This window comes from Aythya ferina, assembly GCF_964211825.1.
Source record: "Aythya ferina genome assembly, chromosome: W".
In the NCBI taxonomy this organism is placed as follows: Eukaryota; Metazoa; Chordata; class Aves; order Anseriformes; family Anatidae; genus Aythya; species Aythya ferina.
In genome coordinates, this window is record NC_140313.1 from 14037437 (window position 1) to 14060094 (window position 22658).

The following is a 22658-nucleotide window of genomic DNA, read 5'->3' on the forward strand; positions in this document are numbered from 1 at the left end:
GGAGTGTTAATAATTTTATGTGTTATTCTTAAATGTCCAGGTATTTTGTGTTGAAAGTATTTGTGTAAGGGTAAGGTTTTAAAACAAAGTGTTGCAAGTCACTTCATGAGGAACACAAAGAGAGACAATACTTGTTTGTTTGCTTATCATTCTAAATTATATTCTTGTGGTATGATTGAGGTTGTGGTATGATTGAGAATGAGATGTGCCAGAGGCCTCTGGGTGTGCAAGTGTGCTGTGTATGTGCGAGTGTGCTGTGTACTGTGTTAGTGAGAGCGCGTTTATTGCCATAGTGCAGGCTGAAATCATAGGAAATTAGTACTAGTCGAGCAGAATCATGTTTCACAAGTATGGGGTCATTGTGTGAAGTAGCCACGTGGAGAAACTTAAGGGAACGTACTGTTTAAACCTTTTTGATCATAATGAGTCAATTCACAAATTCATTACTTTCCTGAAAGAGCACATGAGAAAGAGTCAATATGGTATCAATCCTTTCAATCAATGGTTCACTGATTTGTTTGAAATAATGCATAGATGGTTACTGGGATTAATCAAAGAGGGATTAAGGATTCTGTTCGCTATGGTGTCAATCATCATTGCATGTAGTATTGTGATAAATGTGGTTAAAGGGTTACTTGCAAAAATGTTAAAAAATGTTATAGAGATTTTGAAGTGGTGCCGGAAACAGGTACCCAGTGGATCATTGCAAAGTGGACTGAAGCAGCTTTAGAATCTGCATACGCCGAAGACGACCATGAAGAGGTTCCTGATAATCATTCTGACAATGACATGGGCTGTGACACCTCAAGGACTATCAAGAACAGCCTTCGATCACCATCAAGTGATTAGGTTTAAGTGTGTTACTATTAAGTTGTGTTACTTACTATTAAATTGTGTTACCATTAAGTGCTTAGAGTAATTGTAGTGTTATTAGGGTTAAGTTGTATAGTTGTGTTATGTATTCGACATCTGATGAAAAACCAAGTACTGCTTGTACAAAAAGAAAACGGGGGAATTGTTGGGAATTGGCATACAGGACGTGGACATGTGCCCGTGGAACAATTGTTCAATTTGAGCTTGCTTTAAGCAACCAGGGGTAGGCCTTAGAAAATCTCAGGGCCTGCTGTAGCTGAGCAAACCAAGCTGCCAGAGTAACTGTGAGAAGCTCCCACGGCTATGACTCCCACATCGCCCAATTAAGGAACTCAGAAAATACTGTTACCAGCAGCTGGCTTCAAGGACAAGGTTTACGTGACTGCTAATCACAAGGGGTTCTTTTCTTGCAGGTGGGGTTGTTTTCTTGTAACTGTTTGTCTGAGTGCTTTTGACCAATGATCTTGTGTGAGACACTGTCCGCCCCTGTTAAGTTCACTATAAAAGTTAGGCTATTCGGGCAATAAAATGGAGCTTGCTGATCACTCATATTGAGTACGCTTGTCTTCCTTCCGCCGACAACAAATGTCCTCGCAACAAAGTTATGTTTTGATTTATACCATCAACTTTTTTCACTTAAAAAAAAAAATGCTCGTTGATGCTTGTTGATGGCACATGCAGAGAGTGAGTTTCTTAACACTATTGATTTTGAAAAAGGTTACCATAGTGATGTTAGCGTCTACTGAATCCACCTGGTGGAACAGAGAATATTATGACAAATATCTTCTCTCTTTGCTCAGACATGAAAATGAAATGACAAACTGGACAATTTGAGGTAGAGCCATAATAGGATTCTAGTGTATGAGTGTCTAATTTTGACACAATTCTAAAGCATCTGTAACAATTCAAAAATTATTCTGAATCCCATCTGCTTAATGATTTATTATTATTGGAAAGAATTATATTTAATTTGCATCAGAAAAAAGGTTTTGATATTGTATAGACTCACTTTCGAATAGAATAAATCTTGTGGTTAAAAATTAATGAGAACAAAGTAAACGACATCTTGTTATCTGTTGACCTTCTGTTATGTTGAAGCATCTTGTTATTTGAAAACATCCCATTATCTGTTAACCCTCAGTCAGGCTGAGACTTGAGATAACTTGAGTCAACTGTCTGTTATGTCTTGTTAACTGAGACATCCTGTTATCTGCCGACCCTCAATTAAACCGAAAGCCAACTCAGCATTTTTACAGCTTGGAAAACAACTGATTAAGCAAAAGGTGAAAAGTGCATCACGAGGAAGACCTACGGCCTTCCTCCCAAAGACCACTGCCCACATCCCGAAGACCCCGGCCCACAATTCTTGGAAGGCTTTGCGCAAGCGCAAGGACTGATAAGCTAATTAGCATACGAAGCGAGAGTAGGCGGGGTTATGTAATGAATATGTATAGGCTCTAATAGAATATTCATTGTTTTGCTGTATAAATATGAGATAGTTTGTCACTTCGAACATGCACGATAGGCGGAAAGATCCCCCGTGCATCCAGCGCTGCAATAAAGAATATACCACTTAAGGAAATTTTGGCTTTGATCTTTAAATCAGTTTCCCAGTAATGTTTTCACTGTTGTTTTTTTTTTAGTTTCAGAATTCATCTCAGGCTGTTGAGGGATTTTTGAAACAGCAAAGATCCCATGGCTTGCTACAGAGAGACCTGACAGAAGCCGAAACACCTGAAAGACATTGAGAAACTCCAACCACCGACCGGACAAAGGACTCACGGGGAGACGCGGGAAACAAAGGAATTGCGGTGAGACGCGGGAAAGTGACGTCATGCTTCTCTCTAGCATTCTCTCTATGAGAGGCATATCTTGCAATGCTGGATAACATTCAGAGGGGTTGCCACATTGTACGGATTACTAATGACGACTTAGCTACATTACTACCTTTATTGCGGTGCAGGAGTGCAGAGCCACAGATTACACTACCAAATGACCACCGGCAGGCTCTTTCACAAATAGCTTCTAAGGTTGCAGCCAGCACTGCTTGCAGACATATAGCAGACGTTGCACTCTCTTTCCTAATTAGCAATCATGTGTCTCATCCATTTCCGGTGATTGGTCAGTGGCAAAAAGAAAAGGGGGAGAGTAAGGGGCGACAAAGACAGAAACGGTATCAGGAGGATGCCGCTGACACTAACAGCACGGGTAATAGGAGTAGTATAAATGACACAGGTGATGGCAAGGGTGGAATGATAGGGCAGCATTGTCGAGTTCTGGAATGGATTTTCCTACAGATTCAGCCAAAAACGAGTGTTCCGTTTTCTCCCACGGGCCAAGTGATGGTTGAACGATCACATCAGGTTTTAAAGGAACAATTAGTGAGATTAAAAGAGATCAAGAACATCAATGAGCGATTGCCCAAGGCATCGGTTGTTGTGAATCACTTATGTTTGATTAGGGACCGAGAAGACCGTCCTGCGAGTATTCATTCTCAAACAATAATAAACACTGCTAGGCAGGGTTTAGGGACTTATGGCACGGAGACAAGGGGTAACAACTATAGCGTTTGGAACAATCGTACAGCTATGGCCTTACCTCCTGATGGTTTCCTGATTTGCAGGGATAGGGCCTGGCAAGGTATCCCTGCAAATGCTATCGGACGTCCACGTTACTTACGTAAACTTACTATATTTGCTCCTAGCTTGTCGCAGTTGCGTGAGGTCACCAGACATAAATGGGTATTGCTCGCACTGGATTGCAATGATAATGTTGAGTTGCTTGGTGTTGCAGCTAGAGCAGCATTGGCAATTTTTGTGCCAGGAGTGGCATCTGCGGCCGCACTTAACAACTTAGAAAAATTGGTATGCTGGGCCAAGAAACAAGCCCATGCCACGACAGAGATACTTGAGGAGATGTTACCAGATCAAAATAGTCTGCGACATGCGCTCTTACAGGATCAAGCTGCTATTGACTTCTTGCTTTTGGCTCAAGGGCATGGGTGTGAGGACTTTGAGGGAATGTGCTGTTTGAACCTTTTTGATCATAGTGAATCAATTCATAAATCCATTACTTTCCTGAAAGAGCTCATGAGAAAGATTCAATATGAAATCAATCCTTTCAACCAATGGCTGTTGAGGGATTTTTGAAACAGCAAAGATCCCATGGCTTGCTGCAGCTGAGCAAACCAAGCTACCAGGGCAACTATGAGAAGTTCCCATGACAGTGTTCCCACATCGCCCAATTGAGGAATTCAGAAAAATATTGTTGCCAGCAGCTGGCTTCAAGGACAAGGTCTACGTGACTGCTAATCACAAGGGGGTTGTTTTCTTGCAGGTGGGGTTGTTTTCTTGCAGCTGTTTGTCTGAGTGCTTTTGACCAATAATCTTGTGTGAGATACTATCCGTCCCCGTTAAGTTCGCTATAAAACCTAGGCTATTCGGGTAATAAAATGGAGCATGATCTGACCGTACTAGTGTCTGTCGTGCTTTCGGCCGTTCTTCCTGCAACATATGGCCTCTTATTGAAGGTCCATGTAATAAAATATAGTATTCCTAATTTTGGTCTTAACTGTGCAAGTGTCACATAAATACAAAATTGGCACTTACTTAAGTTGGGTTGCAAATAGCCTAAATACTCTCTAGCCTAGAGGTGGGTTCAACTGAGCAGGGATTATACACTTAAAAGAATGGGAGAATGTATGTTGCCTATATTTTTGCTGTAATTTTTGTCTAGCATAGCTGGACCTCGATTTCAGGGTTGTTTACATCAGCATCTAAAAACAAACTCCATACTAAGTAATTAAACCATGGTAAATGAAACTACCCATACTGTCATTCCCCCACATGTCCTAGCAGAGTTTTTGGAGAACTGATGATTCATCATTTATGATGGTTGATTTCTGTCATAGAATTTTTTAAGACTGTATACCCTCTGACATATTTTTGCTGTCAGACTACTTAAAATGATTTTTCACGAGAAACATTTCTTTGCTCTTTTTTGATTGCTCTTCTTAAGTTGTGACATTATTCAATTTGACTCATGTAAGGTTGCTTTTTCCTTGGCAGGTATTTGGAATGGAGTTAGTTGGCTGCTTGTTTTCTCAAAACTGGAATATACGAGAGATGGCACTTAGACGTCTTTCCCATGATGTTAGTGGTGCTCTATTACTGGCTAATGGTGAAAGCACTGGAAATTCTGGAAGTAGCAATGGAAACAACACAAGTGTTGGAGCTCTGGGAGCAGCTAGTGGGTCATCTCAGAACACTACCTCAGAAGATGTCGTGGTTAAATCCTGCTGCAGTGTGCTGTCCATGGTCTGTTCTGACCCTGTCTACAAAGTGTATGTTGCTGCTTTAGTAAGTAGCTGTTTACTCATTGTATTCTAGTAATTTCAAAGCTGCTTCATTTTTGAAGGGGAAGGAAAAGGGCATGTATGAAGTCAAGAATGCTAATTATTGTTGTTGAGCATCACTGCTGACAACTATTAACTATCATCTGAAAGTGGGATGAACAAAATTCTCAGCAAGGGTGAATTGGCATGACTCCACTGGCCAAATATAAGGAAATGCTTGCTACAGTGTTTAGCATTAACAGTAATTGTATGACCAGGTCACTTGCTAGTCACAAAGAGTACATGACTAACCTAAGAGTGAATGCATATTAAGCTATTTATCCTTTTAACATTTCAGTCATATTTTAATGTAATTTATATGAATCTATTCACAACTTAAAAAAAAAGAGCAAACAACAACAAAAAACTATTTGTGTAGCTAATTTAATGTCATATATATTGTTTTTTCTCCTTTCTCTTAGAAAACCTTAAGAGCCATGCTGGTGTATACACCTTGTCATACTTTCGCAGAGAGAACTAAACTATGGCAACTTCTCAAACCAGTTGTAGAGACAATATTAGTTAAATGTGCAGATGGCAACAGGTATGGTGTCTCAAATTCATTTTGGATTGTTACTGAAATGTCTTGCAGCTTCATTTGTTGCTATTTTGTGTGAAACCAGAAGACTATTTATAGGTGGTGGTGAAATAAAGTGTGTGGATAATAAGTATAAATTTATCATTGTATGTTTTTGTTAAAATCTAGTTGCTACAGCCAACTTCAGTCTTGAAAGATGTAGGTTTTGAACACATCTGATTATATTTTTCCAGCATTTACAGATCTTAAATGATGCTTTGCTTTCACAAGGACTTTGTGCCTTAAAATGAAGGAAGATATGTTGGGTGCAGTCATCAACCATCCCCTCCCTCTCAGTTAGTTGGACTGTTTTGGTCTAATTCTCATGAATCTCCTTTAAAACTTTTTCGCAAGTACCAATAATCAAATTTTATATATTTAATATATTTGCACGTATTTCTTACTTCAACAAAAGCTGCTGTAGATCTGTTTCATTAAGTGTTAACATAATGCTGTTACTTTTTATTTCATAGTATAATGTTAGGAGATGGCTATTCTGAGTGAATGCCTTTGGCAGGTCTGGCTTGAGCAGGCTTTGTCTTGTCCCAATCTACCCTGTCTGCTCTGTCAGTCTCAGCACTACTGAAGATGTGTAAAGGCCAAGCGGGAGAGCTGGCAGTTGGGAGAACAATACTTAAATCTGGTAATAATAGCTCTTCATACATAAATGAATTATAATTGCAAGCAAATATACTCAAGTGTTTTAAATTAAGTACTGGATTTATCCAAAATCAGCATGGCAAAGAGAACGGTGTTGTTCTTTGGAGGTTCGGGTGGGGTTGGTTTGGGCACACATGTATTTCTGTGTGACACAGTTCTGATCTTTATGGAATTTAGACTGTGAACATATCAAATCCTTATTTTTATCAACTTTTTTTTTTTTTTTTTTTTTTTTTTTTAGAGTCCATTGGTATTGGTGGTGTTGATTATGTCTTAAACTGTATTCTTGGAACCCAAACTGATTCTAGCAACTGGCAAGCACTACTGGGGCGACTTTGTCTTATAGACAGACTTCTGTTGGAATTTCCTGGTGAATTTTATCCCCAAATTGTCTGTGGAGATGATTTACAGGCTGATACTGTAATAAACAGGTACTTGCTTACACTATTTGACTATTTGTAGTTGAACATTGTTGGTGATCTCTTCCAAAAATAGTGGTTTTAATATCTGTAAACAAGTAGTGCATATTTACATGCAAAAGTGCACATACTTTAGAGTAAATGGTTACCATTTTTAAACTTCTGACCTGTCACACAATTCTGAAGCACCGGTGCAGCAGTAAGTCTTTGCTCTGCTACTGCAGAACTGACAGCTAAATGCATTGTCCTGAAATGGCTTTCTTAGCACTAGTTAACTAGAGCATTGTATAAAACGCTACTTTTTTTTTTTTTACTTTTTTTTTTTTTTTAATTTCAGGTATAAGAAACTTCTCTCCCTCTTAAATTTTGCCTTGCAGTCAATTGACATTTCCCACTCAAGGACTGGTAAACTATCATGGAGAGTATTTTTGAGTGCAGCAAGAATTGTCGCAAGAGTACCTCATGTTTTTGTAAAGCTGTTAGAAATGTTGAGTGTGACAAGCTCAACTCATTATGCAAGGGTGCGTTGACGTCTGATGGCAATTGCAGATGAAATGGAAATTGCAGAAGCCATCCAGCTAGGCATGGGAGAAATGCAGTCTAGGGAATGCCAACATAAAGTCTTTTTGCAGCTACCTGTACCAGATAACTCTCCAGAAGCTGCAGAAAGTAATACTCCTAACAATACTGTCCAGTTATCAGGGAAAAGTTGGAAAGGTTTAAGTGATTAAAAACTGAGTGCCACTCCAGAGGACGTTTTAAAGACATTGGCTGGTCTTGCTGTGGGACTTCCCATTTCATCAACTGAGCAACCAAAGACAACTGTTCAAACAAAAGGAAAACTCCACAGTCAGTGTTTGAACTCTTCTCCCTCATCCAGTCATTCCCAATCACTATTCCCAATGCTTCTCTCTCCTTCAAATCCATCTGTCCCAGCTGTCACTGTAACAGAAGTCTCTAAACTCAGATCTCAGGGATTCATTCCCACCAAAATCCCCTCACCTTCTTCTCAAACACAGCGGAAACTTTCTTTCCAGTTTCGGAGAAGGTGTTCTGAAAATAAAGAACCAGAGGAACTTTCTCCAGTTTTTATCCAAGCCAGGCCACTGCCATCCAGTCACATACACAGGCCAAAGCCATCACGACCCACTCCAAGCAATATGAACAAGCAGGGAGAAACCTCAAAAAACAGTATGACACTTATGACACTTCACCTGGATGATATCTCAAAGTTCGATGGCAGTAGTAGTAATAGCAGTGTAGTTATACCAATTGAAGGGATGGTGTTCACACCAGTAGATGAGAAATGTTGGTTGGATGTTAATGCAGAGCTCAACTCCAGTATTGAACACCTACTTGAGGCCTCCATGCCAACAAGTGATGGCACAGTTACATTCAAGTCTGAAGTTGCAGTTCTCTCTCCTGAGCAGGAAGAAAATTATGACACTTATAAAGATGATGTAAATCATAATAAAAAATGCAAGGAAGAGATGGAAGCTGAAGAGGAGGAAGCTTTAGCTATTGCTCTGGCAATGTCAGTGTCTCAAGATGCACTGCCAATAATTCCCCAACTACAGGTTGAAAATGGTGAAGAAATCATAATTATTCAGCAGGATGTAAGTATACATATGGGAATTTAACATGTCTCTGTTGTGGTTTAACCCATCAGGCAGCTAAGCACCACACAGCCATTTACTCACTCCCCACCCCCCACAGCTTGTTTTTTTTTTTTGTTTTTTTTTCTGTCCTATTAAGCTGTCTTTATCTCAAGCCACAAGTAAAACTTGTGGCTTGAGATAAAGACAGCTTAATAGGACAGAAAAGGAAGGGAAAATAATAATAATGATAATAATTATATATATATATATAAAACAAGTGATGTACAATGCAATTGCTCACCACCTGCTGACTGATGCCCAGCCCCTCCCCGAGCAGAGCAGTGCACACACACACATACACCAGTTTTTTATTGTTCAGAATGATGTCCAATGGGGTATGGAATATCCCTTTGGCCAGTCTGGGTCAGCTGTCCTGGTTGTGTCGCCTCCCAGCTTCTTGTGCACCCCTACCCTCCTCTCTGGCAGGGCAGCATGAGAAGCTGAATATGTTTGTTTGCAAGTATACAAAATCACAAGAAATAAGAATAGAGAGAGAAAGGAGTATTTTATAAAAGTTCACAAAATATTTGAGTATATTGACTTGAGGGAGTAAGACAGGTGCTGGAAGCTTATGAGGCTACATGCCTAGGAAAGGCAGCAGAATTGATAGTGTTGCTGGGAAGAAGAAAGAAATCTCATGTTGGTTTTTGTGATCATTTGCATGAGGTAACAACACGTGAAGCACAAAATGCCAGGAGTAAATTAAGTAGAAAACATGATTTTGGTTGTGTTTAGTGCAGATGATAAAAAAACAAAAAAAAAATAAATAGACATGAGATTAGGAATAGAAAAAAAGTCTAGCTTCTATTTGTGTCTTTACATCTTGTCTTTCATCTTCAGTTAATAACACAGAGGATGTGCTCTTTTCTTACATACGGTAGGAATGTGTGGATTATAGAAGATGTGGATTATATGGTGTTCTAGTCTCAACTGAAACATATAACATGCAATGTAAATAACTGTAAGGGAGAGGAGAGGAATATAAACTTGGATATATCATAGCCTTCCAGAATGTCTACATTTTAGATGCATGCTAGTAAACATGTAATTGATTTGGAATTTAATTTGCAGATACCAGAAACCCTGCCTGGACATAACAAAGCAAAACACCATTACAGAGAAGATTCAGAATGGCTTAAAGGTCAGCAAATTAGTCTTGGAGCTTTCTCTTCCTGTTACCAAGCACAGGATGTAGGAACAGGGACATTAATGGCTGTAAAACAGGTAAATATTTCACATTCTTGAATGTATTCTGCTTGCTCTTCAATATTTTTTTGAATATTAAATATAAAAACCTTTTGCTCTCACAAACTGTTCCCTACTTCCTCTGCTCCCCACTCCAGAGATTCTGTTGGTATTTCCCCAGAAGATTGCTCTTACTTTTTCTATGACTGTCTCATATGGAGATGCATTCTCAGCTGAACGGACTTGAGGTTAGAAGAACAACTGCAGTTTTTGGATGGTGAACAGAGATGGAAAACCATCCATTGTCATTACTGTACTGAATGGGTTGTGGGAGGGGGTGTGGAAACACAATTGATAATTATATAAAGTAAACCTGAATATCATATTTCAAAAAAGGTGACGTATGTCAGGAACACATCATCTGAGCAAGAAAAGGTAGCCAAAGCACTGAGGGAGGAGATATGGATGATGAGTCATCTGAACCACAGAATCACAGAATCTCAGAATTTCTAGGTTGGAAGAGACCTCAAGATCATCGAGTCCAACCTCTGACCTAACACTAACCAGTCCTCCACTAAACCATATCACTAAGTTCAACATCTAAACATCTTTTGAAGACTTCCAGGGATGGTGACTCCACCACTTCCCTGGGCAGCCTGTTCCAATGCCTCACAACCCTTTCAGTAAAGAAGTTCTTCCTAACATCCAACCTAAAACTCCCCTGGTGCAACTTTAGCCCATTCCCCCTCGTCCTGTCACCAGGCATGTGGGAGAACAGACCAACCCCCACCTCGCTACAGCCTCCTTTAAGGCACCTGTAGAGAGCGATAAGGTCGCCCCTGAGCCTCCTCTTCTCCAGGCTGAACAAGCCCAGCTCCCTCAGCCGCTCCTCCTAAGGCTTGTTTTCCAGGCCCCTCACCAGCTTCGTCGCCCTTCTCTGGGCTCGCTCGAGCACCTCGATGTCCTTCTTGTAGCGAGGGGCCCAAAACTGAACACAGTCCTCGAGGTGTGGCCTCACCAGAGCTGAGTACAGGGGGACGATCACCTCCCTAGCCCTGCTGGTCACACTGTTCCTGATACAAGCCAGGATGCCGTTGGCCTTCTTGGCCACCTGAGCACACTGCTGGCTCATATTCAGCCGACTATCCACCAATACTTCCAGGTCCTTCTCTGCCTGGCAGCTCTCCAACCATTCCTCTCCCAGCCTGTAGCTCTGCTTGGGGTTATTGCGCCCCAGGTGCAGGACCTGGCACTTGGCCTTGTTGAACTTCATGCAGTTGACCTCAGCCCATCGGTGCAGCCTATCCAGATCCTCCTGCAGAGCTTTCCTACCCTCAAGCAGATCGACACACGCACCTAACTTGGTGTCATCTGCAAACTTACTGAGGGTGCACTCGATGCCCTCGTCCAGATCATCGATGAAGATATTAAAGAGGACCGGCCCCAGCACCGAGCCCTGGGGAATGCCACTAGTGACTGGCCTCCAACTGGACTTGGCTCCATTCACCACGACTCTTTGGGCCCGGCTATCCAGCCAGTTTCTAACCCAACGAAGCGTGCGCCAGTCCAAGCCAAGAGCAGCCAGTTTCTTGAGGAGAATGCTGTGGGAGATGGTGTCAAAAGCCTTGCTGAAGTCAAGGTAGACCACATCCACAGCCTTTCCCTCGTCCACCCAGCGCGTCACTCTGTCATAGAAGGAGATCAGGTTCGTCAAGCAGGACCTGCCTTTCATAAACCCATGCTGACTGGGCCTGATCGCCTGCTTGCCCTGCAAGTGCTGCATGATGACTCTCAAGAGAATCTGCTCCATGAGCTTCCCTGGTACTGAGGTCAAACTGACAGGCCTATAGTTCCCCGGGTCTGCCCTCCGGCCCTTCTTGTAGATGGGCGTCACATTTGCAAGCCGCCAGTCAACTGGGACCTCCCCCGATCGCCAGGACTGCTGATAAATGATGGACAGTGGCTTGGCCAGCTCCTCTGCCAGTTCTCTCAGTACCCTTGGGTTGATCCCATCCGGCCCCATCGACTTGTGCACATCCAAGTGCCGTACCAGGTCACCAACCAGTTCTTCATGCATAGTGAGGGCCACATCCTGCTCCCCATCCCCTTCCACCAGCTCAGGGTACTGGGTATCCAGAGAACAACCGGTATTGCCGCTAAAGACTGAGGCAAAGAAGGCATAGAGCACCTCCGCCTTTTCCTCATCTCTTGTAACTAAGTTTCCCCCCGCATCCAGTAAAGGATGGAGATTCTCCTTAGTCCTCCTTTTTGTGTTGATGTATTTATAGAAACGTTTTTTGTTATCTTTAATGGCAGTAGCCAGATTGAGCTCCAGATGAGCTTTGGCCTTCCTAATTTTGTCCCTAACCATCCTAATATTATTCGCATATTGGGTGCTACATGTGAGAAGAGCAACTATAACCTCTTTATTGAATGGATGGCTGGTAAACAACTACATGCCAAATAAAATTAAAGTATCGGTTGTCTTGGAACTATGTAGTTTCATACTGCAAAATATTCCATGCATTGCTTCAGTTCGGAAAGTTATGTTTTTATTGCTGATTTAAAGATTTGTGCTAATTAAAGCATAAAGATTTACTTACAAAACAGTTTAAGTGGTCATAGCAATATTCTTACTGGCATCTTTCATTTGATTTGGAATTATCCATGCATAATTTGTCATACAGTTAATGTAGTTTAAAGCCCTGAACAAAAAATCAATTACATTTTCCTCAATTTCTGCATCCAAAAGAGGAATTAAACTTTGAGATACAGACTCTTCAGCTTTCTATATTTCCAACTGTTGCATTTTCTGTGTAGCTGTGTAATTTTAAATGATTATTAAAAATTACTTTCCTAGAAAGTTTGCGATGCCGGTCACTTGTTTTTGTCCCAAGCATTTTCTTTAAAATTGTGTGAGGGGACATGCAAAAGCACTTGAGAACTTAAAGTAAGTTTCTAATAATAGGTAGTAAACAGGTGGGGTGGTTTTACCGTGCTGGGCAGCTAAACTCTACCACAACTTCTGTCTCACTCCCCCCCCCTCAATAGAAGAGGGGAAGAAGAAAGTATGATGGAAAGAAAAAAACAACTCACAGGTTAAGATAAGAATAATTTAATTAAAAGAAAAAAAAAAAAAAGAAAAAAAAAAAAAAAAAGAAAAGGCCATGCTGAAGAAAAGGGGAAAGAAAAAAAATCATTCTATATTTCCCATCAACGAGCGTTGTTAGGCCATGTCCTGGGAAGCAGGGCCTCAATACGCATAGGGGATGATTGGAAGGACAGATATCTTCACAATGAGAGCCCCACCCTCCTTCCCCTTTCCCACCTTTTATTGCTGAATGTGACATCATATGGTATGGAATATCCCTTTGGTTGGTTTAGGTCAGCTGCCCTGGTGATGTCCCCTCCCCACTGGCTTTGGGGGGTTTGGAGAGAGTCTTGATGTTGTGCCAGCACTGCTCAGCAATAGCAAAAACATTGGTGTGATATCAGGGCTGTTCCAGCTACAAGTGCAGAGCACAACACTATATGGGTCGTTGCAGGGAAAGTTAACTCCATTCCAGCCACACCCAGTACAACAGGATGCTTCAGGAAAACCATGTTAAAATACTATCTGTTTAACTATCTGTTAAGTGGTACTTTAGTAGTAATTATTTTTCATTATTGTATATGGCAGTGCCAAGTAAGTTTATATCTTTTATTTTTTTAAGAAGGAGCTTTATTTTCTGAATGGGACTATATGTCATTGCATTCTGGTTAACAAGACTAGATTTGGTGTTTTCATAGAATCACAGAATGGCTTGGGTTGAAAGGGACCTTAAAGATCATCTAATTCCAACCCCCCTGCCATGAGCAAGGACACTTTCCTCTAGACCAGGTTGCTCAAAGCCCCATCCAGCCTGGCCTTAAACATTTCCAGGGATGGGGGATCCAAAACTTCTCTGGGCAACCTGTTCCAGTGCCTTACCACCCTCAGAGTAAAGAATTTCTTCCTAATATCTAATCTAAGTCTACCCTCTTTTAGCTTAAAGCCATTACTCCTTGTCCAATACTACACTTCCTGACAGACTCCCTCTCCAGCTTTCCTGTAGGCCCCCTTTAGGTACTGGAAGGCTGCAATGAGATCTCCCTGGAGCCTTCTCTTCTCCAGGCTGAACAACCCCAACTCTCTCAGCCTGTCTTTGTAGGAGAGATATTCCAGCCCTCTGATCACCTCTGTGGCCCTCCTCTGGACTCGTTCCATGTTCTTCTTGTGCTAGGGGCCCCAGATCCAAACACAGTACTCCAGGTGGGGTCTCATGAGAGCAGAGTAGAGAGGGGAGAATCACCTCCCTCAACCGTCTCGCTATGCTTCTTTTGATGCAGCCCAGGATATGGTTGACTTTCTGGGCTGCAAGCGCACAATGCCTGCTCATGTTGATCTTCTTATCAACCAAGACCCCCAGGTCCTTCTCATCAGGGCTGCTCTCAATCCATTCTCCTCCAAGCCTGTATTTGTGCTTGGGATTGCCTCAACCCAGCTGTAGGACCTTGAAGGTCTTGTTGAACTTCTAATGAGGTTTGCATGGGCCCAACTCTCAAGCCTGTCCAGGACCCTCTGGATGGCATTTCTTCCCTCCAGCATGTCAACCGCACCACACAGCTTGGTGTCATCGGCAAACTTGCTGAGGGTGCACTCAACCTCACTGTCCATGAGAGAGATGATCTCCACTAGAGAGATCATCTAGTTCCAACCCCCCCCCACCCCGCCACCCACTAGATCAGGTTGCCCAGGGCCCCATCTAACCTGTCCTTGAACACCTCCAGGGATGGGGCATCCACAGCTTCTCAGGGTAATCTGTTCCAATGTGTTACCTTCCTCAGTGAAGAATTTCCTCCTAACATCTAATCCAAATCTACCCTCTTTTAGTTTAAAACTGTTTCCCCTTATCCTATCATTATCTGCCCCTGTAAAATGTCACTCCCCAAATCACACTCTCCAAATTTCCATCAAAGGATGTTTTATACATCCTTATTTCCTTATGAAAGAAGGCATTGCACCTTAACTTATGTTCTTCGGCAGAAATCACTTAGCAATACCAGAGTGCTAACAAGCAAAGCCCAAATACGTGTTATTACAATCAATAGTGCAGAAAATATTTTCTTGAAACTAAGGGTGTTTTTTGTATTTTCTTTGTGTGTGTATTTTTTTAACTTATCTCATTTTTTCTTAATTTTTAAAGTTTATGTTTTATGAAATAATATTGCTTAGATAATGAAATGTCTTTGCATCATTCAAGTGCAGGTTATATTACAGTACTTCGAGAAGCACAGTGGAAATTCAAATCCTTGAGGTTCTATATGCCACTATTTAGTATACTAAAGTATTCATACTTTTTTTTTTTTTTTTTTAAGGAAGGATGAAATTATTAGGAAGAATAAAGACCTATGCCATTATAATGTGTACAGTTCCAGGCAGAAAGTAATTAAGTAATCAACTATATTACTTTTTACCTAGAGAATTTTTAACATATTTTTAAGAGGAGAAATCTAGGTATAAATTAGGAATACCGATACCAAGCTCCAAATTTAGGAGGCAGTGTCGCATTCTACTAATACAAATTGTGTTGATAAATTCCTTTGTTATCTTCTAGGGGGTTCAGTTGCTCATTTATCAAGTAATTATGGAGCCTTCAAAGAATCAGTTATTATTAATTACACAGAACAACTCTTATGTGGCCTTTCTTACCTACATGAGAATCAGATAATCCATAGACATGTTAAAGGTAAGAATTATTTAGAGTATCTTTTAAAAAGTAATATTTGGAAGGCAACATCTATTTTGGCTTGACACCTATTGCTTCTCTTGTATGCCATCTCAAGAGTAGTATCGCTATTGGGTTTATCTGATCATACTTAAGAACCTTTACTTTACAGAAATTAACCAGAACATTCATGGAGTGCTTGGGAACTGCTGTTGCCAGCACATCGAGTGCTGAGCCAATAGTTTAGAAAAATTGGTTTTCTGGATTTTTTCAAATAAAATATAAAGTTACCATATAGCTTTAAAGATTAGTTAGTTAAATTTATGTAAATATTTACTGCGAAGTGATAGTAAAATCTGTGAACGATCCAAAATAAAGAGGTCATCTGGTCTCTAATGTATAGGAATATTGTGATGGGTTTTCTTCCTTCATCCTAATTGAACATAAACACATTTGTGCTGTGTGACAAACAAAATTTGGACTTTACTGGGAAATCCCAGTCTTATTAAACTTCAGCCTTTAATGTCATTATAACTATCCACGAACTGGAGAGAGATCCAAATAAGTAGCAATGTAACAATGACAAACACTTGCCTTCTAATATTTTTTCTTTAAAATAGGAAAATTTTCAATTGCTATGTAATTATCTTCAAGACATCTCAAAGCTAAATAAGAACGAAATGTGTAAATTTCACAGGGAGATGCAGTCACTGAAAATCTTCAGGGTTTGAGTGCACCAATTTCTTTCATTATTCTAGCTTCAGCCATTGTTCCAGAATCCAGTGTTTGCCCTACTTTGAAAATTTGATTGCTTCTCTAAATCTCTCAGATGTCCTCAAGTTGTGTGCAGTATCACTCAGGCATAACAGAAAAAGTGACATTATTAGACTTGTCCTTAATTTTTAGATTTTCTTGATACTGAGGGTGGGAAGCATCAACCTATTTATAGTTTTGAAACAGAGGGAGGAAGATTGTTCATCCATTTGCCTTTAATAGAAAACCAACTAACAGTATTTTTATTATGCTGTTGACAGGTGCCAATTTGCTAATTGACAGCACAGGTCATAGATTAAGAATTGCTGATTTTGGAGCTGCAGCCAGGTTGGCATCAAAAGGAACTGGTGCTGGCGAGTTTCAGGGACAGTTGTTGGGAACTATTGCATTTATGGAACCAGAGGTAAGAAAACAGTTCTAGAAGTTACTTCAAAAAGTTTGTTTGAACTCTGTAAGCTAATTCATGCAGTCAAATAACAGAAAACTGATGTAAATGCTTCTAACATATTTTAAGTGTACTTGTTCTAAAGAATAGAAATTATTTCAACATGGCAGTAATTAAATTTCTTTCTTGTTGTCAAAGTTGTTATAAGTAGTTTGTTGCAAAATATAGCATGAGTACTGTTACAAAAGCCTAAATAACCATTTGGTCAAAAGCTTGCAAGATTATTTGATTTGTCCCTTGATCAGGCACTTTGTTTCTACAGCTGTATAAGTCTAATGGCATTTGCATCACTGATCACTCTGTTAACCTGAAATGTTAATCAGAATGCACTTGATTGATTTTTTTTCAGTATCTAAATTACTTAGTTAGGAGACTTTGAAGTGGATAATCTGAGCTTTAATTTGTCTATCTGTTCAGGTTCTGAGAGGTCAGCAATATGGTAGGAGTTGTGATGTGTGGAGCGTTGGCTGTGTTGTTATAGAAATGGCTTGTGCTAAGCCTCCCTGGAATGCAGAGAAACATTCCAATCATCTTGCTCTGGTATTTAAGGTGAGGTATTTGTTGCTACAAATGACACTGACCAATTTCATATACAGAAGTGTGAATTTTAGAAAAGTATGCAAGTAGAAGGGGTTGCTGGGGTTGTTCCAATGGCCCTTCTTTATAATAGAGCTGTTAGTAAAAAGGTAATACTGATATCAATATACTAATCATACTGACTTTGAAAAAAAAAAAAAAAAAAGCTACCAGCAATAATATGCAGAAAAATCCCTGTTAGAAGACACATAATGTAACAGGCTAAAAAAAGTTAGGAAGTAGAGATCCAATCTTCTTCCTAGAGTCAAGAATTTGAAGTCTTTTTTACAATCCTGTAAAATATGGGAGCAAAAGAAAAGTGTTTCTAACATAAAACATTTATATGTGTATTCATATTTCATAGTGGGGAATGCTGTTTGGTGAAACGTGATTTTCCACGACCAGATTTCACTGAAAGATATTTACCATTATGCCATACTATATATGAGTATTGTCCCTCCCTTTTGTAGGTCATCAATTTCAGCATTCATTTTTCTCACTAAAATCAACTAAGTATATTTGTTTCTAAAAATCAAGTTGAACTGTAGGCATGAATGAAGAAAATACTGTCACAGGTGAAGAAAGTGATTAGCATCTTCGCTAGCGTGAGTGAATAAAGTGTTTCCACAAAACAGAACTAGCACAGCAATAAGCTCTTCAGAAGGGACAGGCAGCACAGAAGGGGTGGTGGTGTGGCTCTCTGTATTAGAGAATCTTTCGATGTTGTAGAACTTGAGGCTGGGAATGACAAGGCTGAGTCCCTGTGGGTTAGGATCGGCGGGAAGGCCAACAAGGCTAGCATCCTGGTCGGGGTCTGTTATAGACCGCCGAACCAGGATGAGGAGATGGATGAGGAGTTCTACAGGCAGCTGACAGAAATTGCGAAATCGTCGGCGCTTGTACTCGTGGGGGACTTCAACTTCCCTGACATATCCTGGAAACACAACACAGCCCAGAGAAAGCAATCTAGGAGGTTTCTGAAGAGCATGGAAGATAACTTCCTGATGCAGCTGGTTAGTGAGCCTACCAGGGGTGGTGTCCCGCTAGACCTTCTCTTCACAAACAGAGAAGGACTGGTGAGAGATGTGGTGGTCGGGAGCTGTCTTGGGCAGAGTGAGCACGAAATGGTGGAGTCCTCTATTCTTGGCGAGGCCAAGAAGGGGACCAGTAAAACTTCTACATTGGATTTCTGGAGGGCTGACTTTGAGCTGCTCAGGACACTGGTTGGCAGAGTCTCTTGGGAGGCGGTTCTGAAGGGCAGAGGAGTCCAGGAAGGCTGGGCACTCCTCAAGAAGGAAATCTTAATGGCGCAGGAGCGGTCTGTCCCCACGTGCCCAAAGACGAGCCGGAGTGGAAGAAGACCAGCCTGGCTCAACAGAGAGTTGCAGCTTGAGCTTAGGAGAAAAAAGAGGGTTTATAATCTTTGGAAAAAAGGGCGGGCCACTGAGGAGGAATATAAGGATGTTGCGAGGCTGTGCAGGGACAAAATAAGAAAGGCCAAAGCTCATCTGGAGCTCAATCTGGCTACTGTCGTTAAAGACAACAAGAAATCTTTTTACAAATACATCAACGCAAAACGGAGGACTAAGGAGAATCTCCATCCTTTACTGGATGCAGGGGGAAACTTAGTTACAAGACATGAAAAAAAGGGTGAGGTGCTAATGCCTTCTTTGCCTCAGTCTTTAGCGGCAATACCGGTTGTTCTCTGGATACCCAGTACCCTGAGCTGGTGGAAGGGGATGGGGAGCAGGATGTGGCCATCACTATGCACGAAGAACTGGTTGGTGACCTGCTACGGCACTCGGATGTGCACAAGTCGATGGGGCCGGATGGGATCCACCCAAGGATACTGAGAGAACTGGCGGAGGAGCTGGCCAAGCTGCTTTCCATCATTTATCAGCAGTCCTGGCTACTGGGGGAGGTCCCAGTTGACTGGTGGCTACCAAACGTGATACCCATCTACAAGAAGGGCCGGAGGGCAGACCCGGGGAACTATAGGCCTGTCAGTTTGACCTCAGTACCAGGGAAGCTCATGGAGCAGATTCTCTTGAGTGTCATCATGCAGCACTTGCAGGGCAAGCAGGCGATCAGGCCCAGTCAGCATGGGTTTATGAAAGGCAGGTCCTGCTTGACGAACCTGATCTCCTTCTATGACAAAGTGACGTGCTGGGTGGACGAGGGAAAGGCTGTGGATGTGGTCTACCTTGACTTCAGCAAGGCTTTTGACACCATTCCGCACAGCATTCTCCTCAAGAAACTGGCTGCTCTTGGCTTGGACTGGCGTACACTTCATTGGGTTAGAAACTGGCTGGATAGCCGGGCCCAAAGAGTTGTGGTGAATGGAGTCAAATCCAGCTGGAGGCCAGTCACTAGTGGCATTCCCCAGGGCTCGCTGCTGGGGCCGGTCCTCTTTAATATCTTCATCGATGATCTGGATGAGGGCATTGAGTACACCATCAGTACGTTTGCAGATGACACCAAGTGAGTGTGTTGATCTTCTTGACGGTAGGAAGGCTCTGCAGGAGGATCTGGATAGGCTGCACCGATGGGCTGAGGTCAACTGCATGAAGTTTAACAAGGCCAAGTGCCGGGTCCTGCACCTGGGGCGCAATAACCCCAAGCAGAGCTACAGGCTGGGAGATGAGTGGGTGGAAAGCTGCCTGGCGGAGAAGGACCTGGAAGTATTGGTGGATAGTCGGCTGAATATGAGCCAGCAGTGTGCTCAGGTGGCCAAGAAGGCCAACAACATCCTGGCTTGTATAAGAAGCAGCGTTGCCAGCAGTTCTAGGGAACTGATTGTCCCCCTGTACTCAGCTCTAGTGAGGCCTCACCTCGAGTACTGTGTTCAGTTTTGGGCCCCTCGCTACAAGAAGGACATCGAGGTGCTCGAGCGAGCCCAGAGAAGGGCAACGAAGCTGGTGAGGGGTCTGGAAAACAAGCCTTAGGAGGAGCGGCTGAGGGAGATGGGCTTGTTCAGCCTGGAGAAGAGGAGGCTCAGGGGCGACTTTATCGCTCTCTACAGGTGCCTTAAAGGAGGCTGTAGCGAGGTGGGGGTTGGTCTGTTCTCCCACGTGCCTAGTGACAGGACGAGGGGGAATGGGCTAAAGTTGCACCAGGGGAGTTTTAGGTTAGATGTTAGGAAGAACTTCTTTACTGAAAGGGTTGTTAGGCATTGGAACAAGCTGCCCAGGGAAGTGGTGGAGTCACCATCCCTGGAGGTCTTTAAAAGACATTTAGATGTAGAGCTTAGTGATATGGTTTAGTGGAGGACTGGTTAGTGTTAGGTCAGAGGTTGGACTCGATGATCTTGAGGTCTCTTCCAACCTAGGAATTCTGTGTGTGATTCTGTGTGATTCTGTGAGATATTCAAATAAGAGATCTAATTGTCTTAATGATTCAGTGGTCTGTGTGAATCTGGTGGTGTAATCCTAGTGTTCCATCTGAGAAAGACTGCCCTTCAGGGTGGTAGCAGAAATGCAGTAAAGACAATGCAAGAAAGCATACCCAGTTTAACATATATTGTAGCATCGTTCTGTTAAATCTATCTATGTGCTTGCTTATGCTATTGTCATGGTTTAACCCGACCGGCAGCTAAACACCACACAGCTGTTCGCTCACCCTCCCCCCTCCCTCTCTGGGACGGGGGAGAGAAATGGAAAGTGAAGCCCGTGAGTTGAGATAAAGACAGTTTAATAAGACAGGAAAATAATAATAATAATAATAATAATAATAATAATAGTGATAATAGTACTACTACTAATAATGTGTACAAACAAGTGATGCACAATGCAATTGCTCACCACCCGCTGACCGATGCCCAGCCTAACCCCGAGCAGTTCGGCCCCCCTCCCCCGGCTAGCCACCCCTATATATTGTTTAGCATGACATCAGATGGTATGGAATACCCCTTTGGCTAGTTTGGGTCACCTGTCCTGGGTCTGTCCCCTCCCAGCTCTTGCTGCACCCCCAGCCTGCCCGTTGGCAGGACAGAGCAAGAAGCTGAGATGTCCTTGGCTTAGTATAAGCACTGCTCTGCAACAATTAAAACATCGGGGTGTTATCAGCACTCTTCTCATCCTAAGCCAAAACATAGCATTCTACCAGCTACTAGGAAGAAAATTAATTCTGTTCTAACTGAATCCAGGACAGCTATGGCAGTTAACACTGACTGCAAGTGGACTAAAGAATACCCACAGTTATGGCATAAGAACTTTTCTTATGGTCTGTCTTGCAGTTAGTCACTGCAGAATCTTGCTGTAAGAAAAAAATTTAGAGAAAAGTGCAAGGAGAGAGGCAAACTGCAAAAACCAAGAGAGCATATGTTATTGGTGAAAGATGCATAAATGGAACTTAATACCCATTTTATAAAATGGCAGTTTATGTAATACTCAAACTGAAGTGTGAAATATGCTAAGGGGATAAAAATACATAGTATAACTCGTCAGCTGAATATAATCAGCTTATTGAAAGTTTTTGGGGTAGAAGAGGGGGCTTAAAAGACACTTCTCAGAAAAAAAAAGAAAATATTTTCACTTTGTTCAGATTGCTAGTGCAACTAATGCTCCATCAATCCCTTCACATCTGTCTCCTGGTTTGAGGGATGTGACTCTTCAGTGTTTAGAACTTCAACCTCAGGACAGACCCCCATCAAGGGAGCTGCTGAAACACCCAGTGTTCTGCACTACGTGGTAGCTAATTATGTGTAAGGCTGATATACTGAAGAAGATGGTACTGAATATACAGTAACTGTTTTGCACTGCAGTTAAGCACAGCAACTTTTGTTATTCTGCTGGCCTTAATTACAGGTATATCAGGTACTCAAGGCCAGTGGAGGACCCTACCAAGTATGTGATTTACAAATCGAGATCTTTACCTAACTCAGTATGCAACATTTCACAATTTGTACAGAGATTTGTAAACTGTGTCTTTTCAAATATCTGGCCCTATGTCAACACCAAAGCAGTTTTCTTTAAATCTGCATGATTATTTAGCAGTTAGGTGATTTTTATTTTATTTGGAGCACTTTTTCAGCAATATTAGCAGCTGAGGCACTCAGGATCTATTTTAATATAGTTCGCTTTCACTGTTCCATTTCACAGCACGCAGATGTAAGTAGAGGGTTCTGCAATTACAGTCGGTTTTCAGCAATGATTAAAAGGAAGTTCTTTATCTGTCCCTTTTGATTATACAAAGTTCTCTGTGTAACAATTCCAAATGTTGATGGATACTTTTAAAAAACATTTTGCCTTCTTTAAAGTAAGAACAGGCAGTTGTGGTTCACTATGCATTTTTTGCTGGCTATATAATTTCTTTTGTAATTAATGTTTTGTATTGTCATTGTATTTTTAACT

At 41.7% G+C, this 22658-nt stretch overlaps 1 pseudogene across 1 annotated transcript in view; it reads left to right on the forward strand.

The window, feature by feature from the left end:
- LOC311426497 (mitogen-activated protein kinase kinase kinase 1-like) overlaps positions 1-21999 on the forward strand; it is a 286004-nt pseudogene extending 264005 nt beyond the window's left edge. Inside the window, exons 10-20 of the transcript in view lie at positions 5689-5815; positions 6376-6486; positions 6745-6934; positions 7260-8538; positions 9652-9804; positions 10162-10245; positions 12131-12209; positions 15402-15533; positions 16547-16689; positions 17149-17280; positions 21850-21999. The product of the transcript in view is annotated as a mitogen-activated protein kinase kinase kinase 1-like (transcript). The remainder of the gene's footprint in view (positions 1-5688; positions 5816-6375; positions 6487-6744; positions 6935-7259; positions 8539-9651; positions 9805-10161; positions 10246-12130; positions 12210-15401; positions 15534-16546; positions 16690-17148; positions 17281-21849) is intronic.
- Positions 22000-22658: the final 659 nt, after the last annotated feature.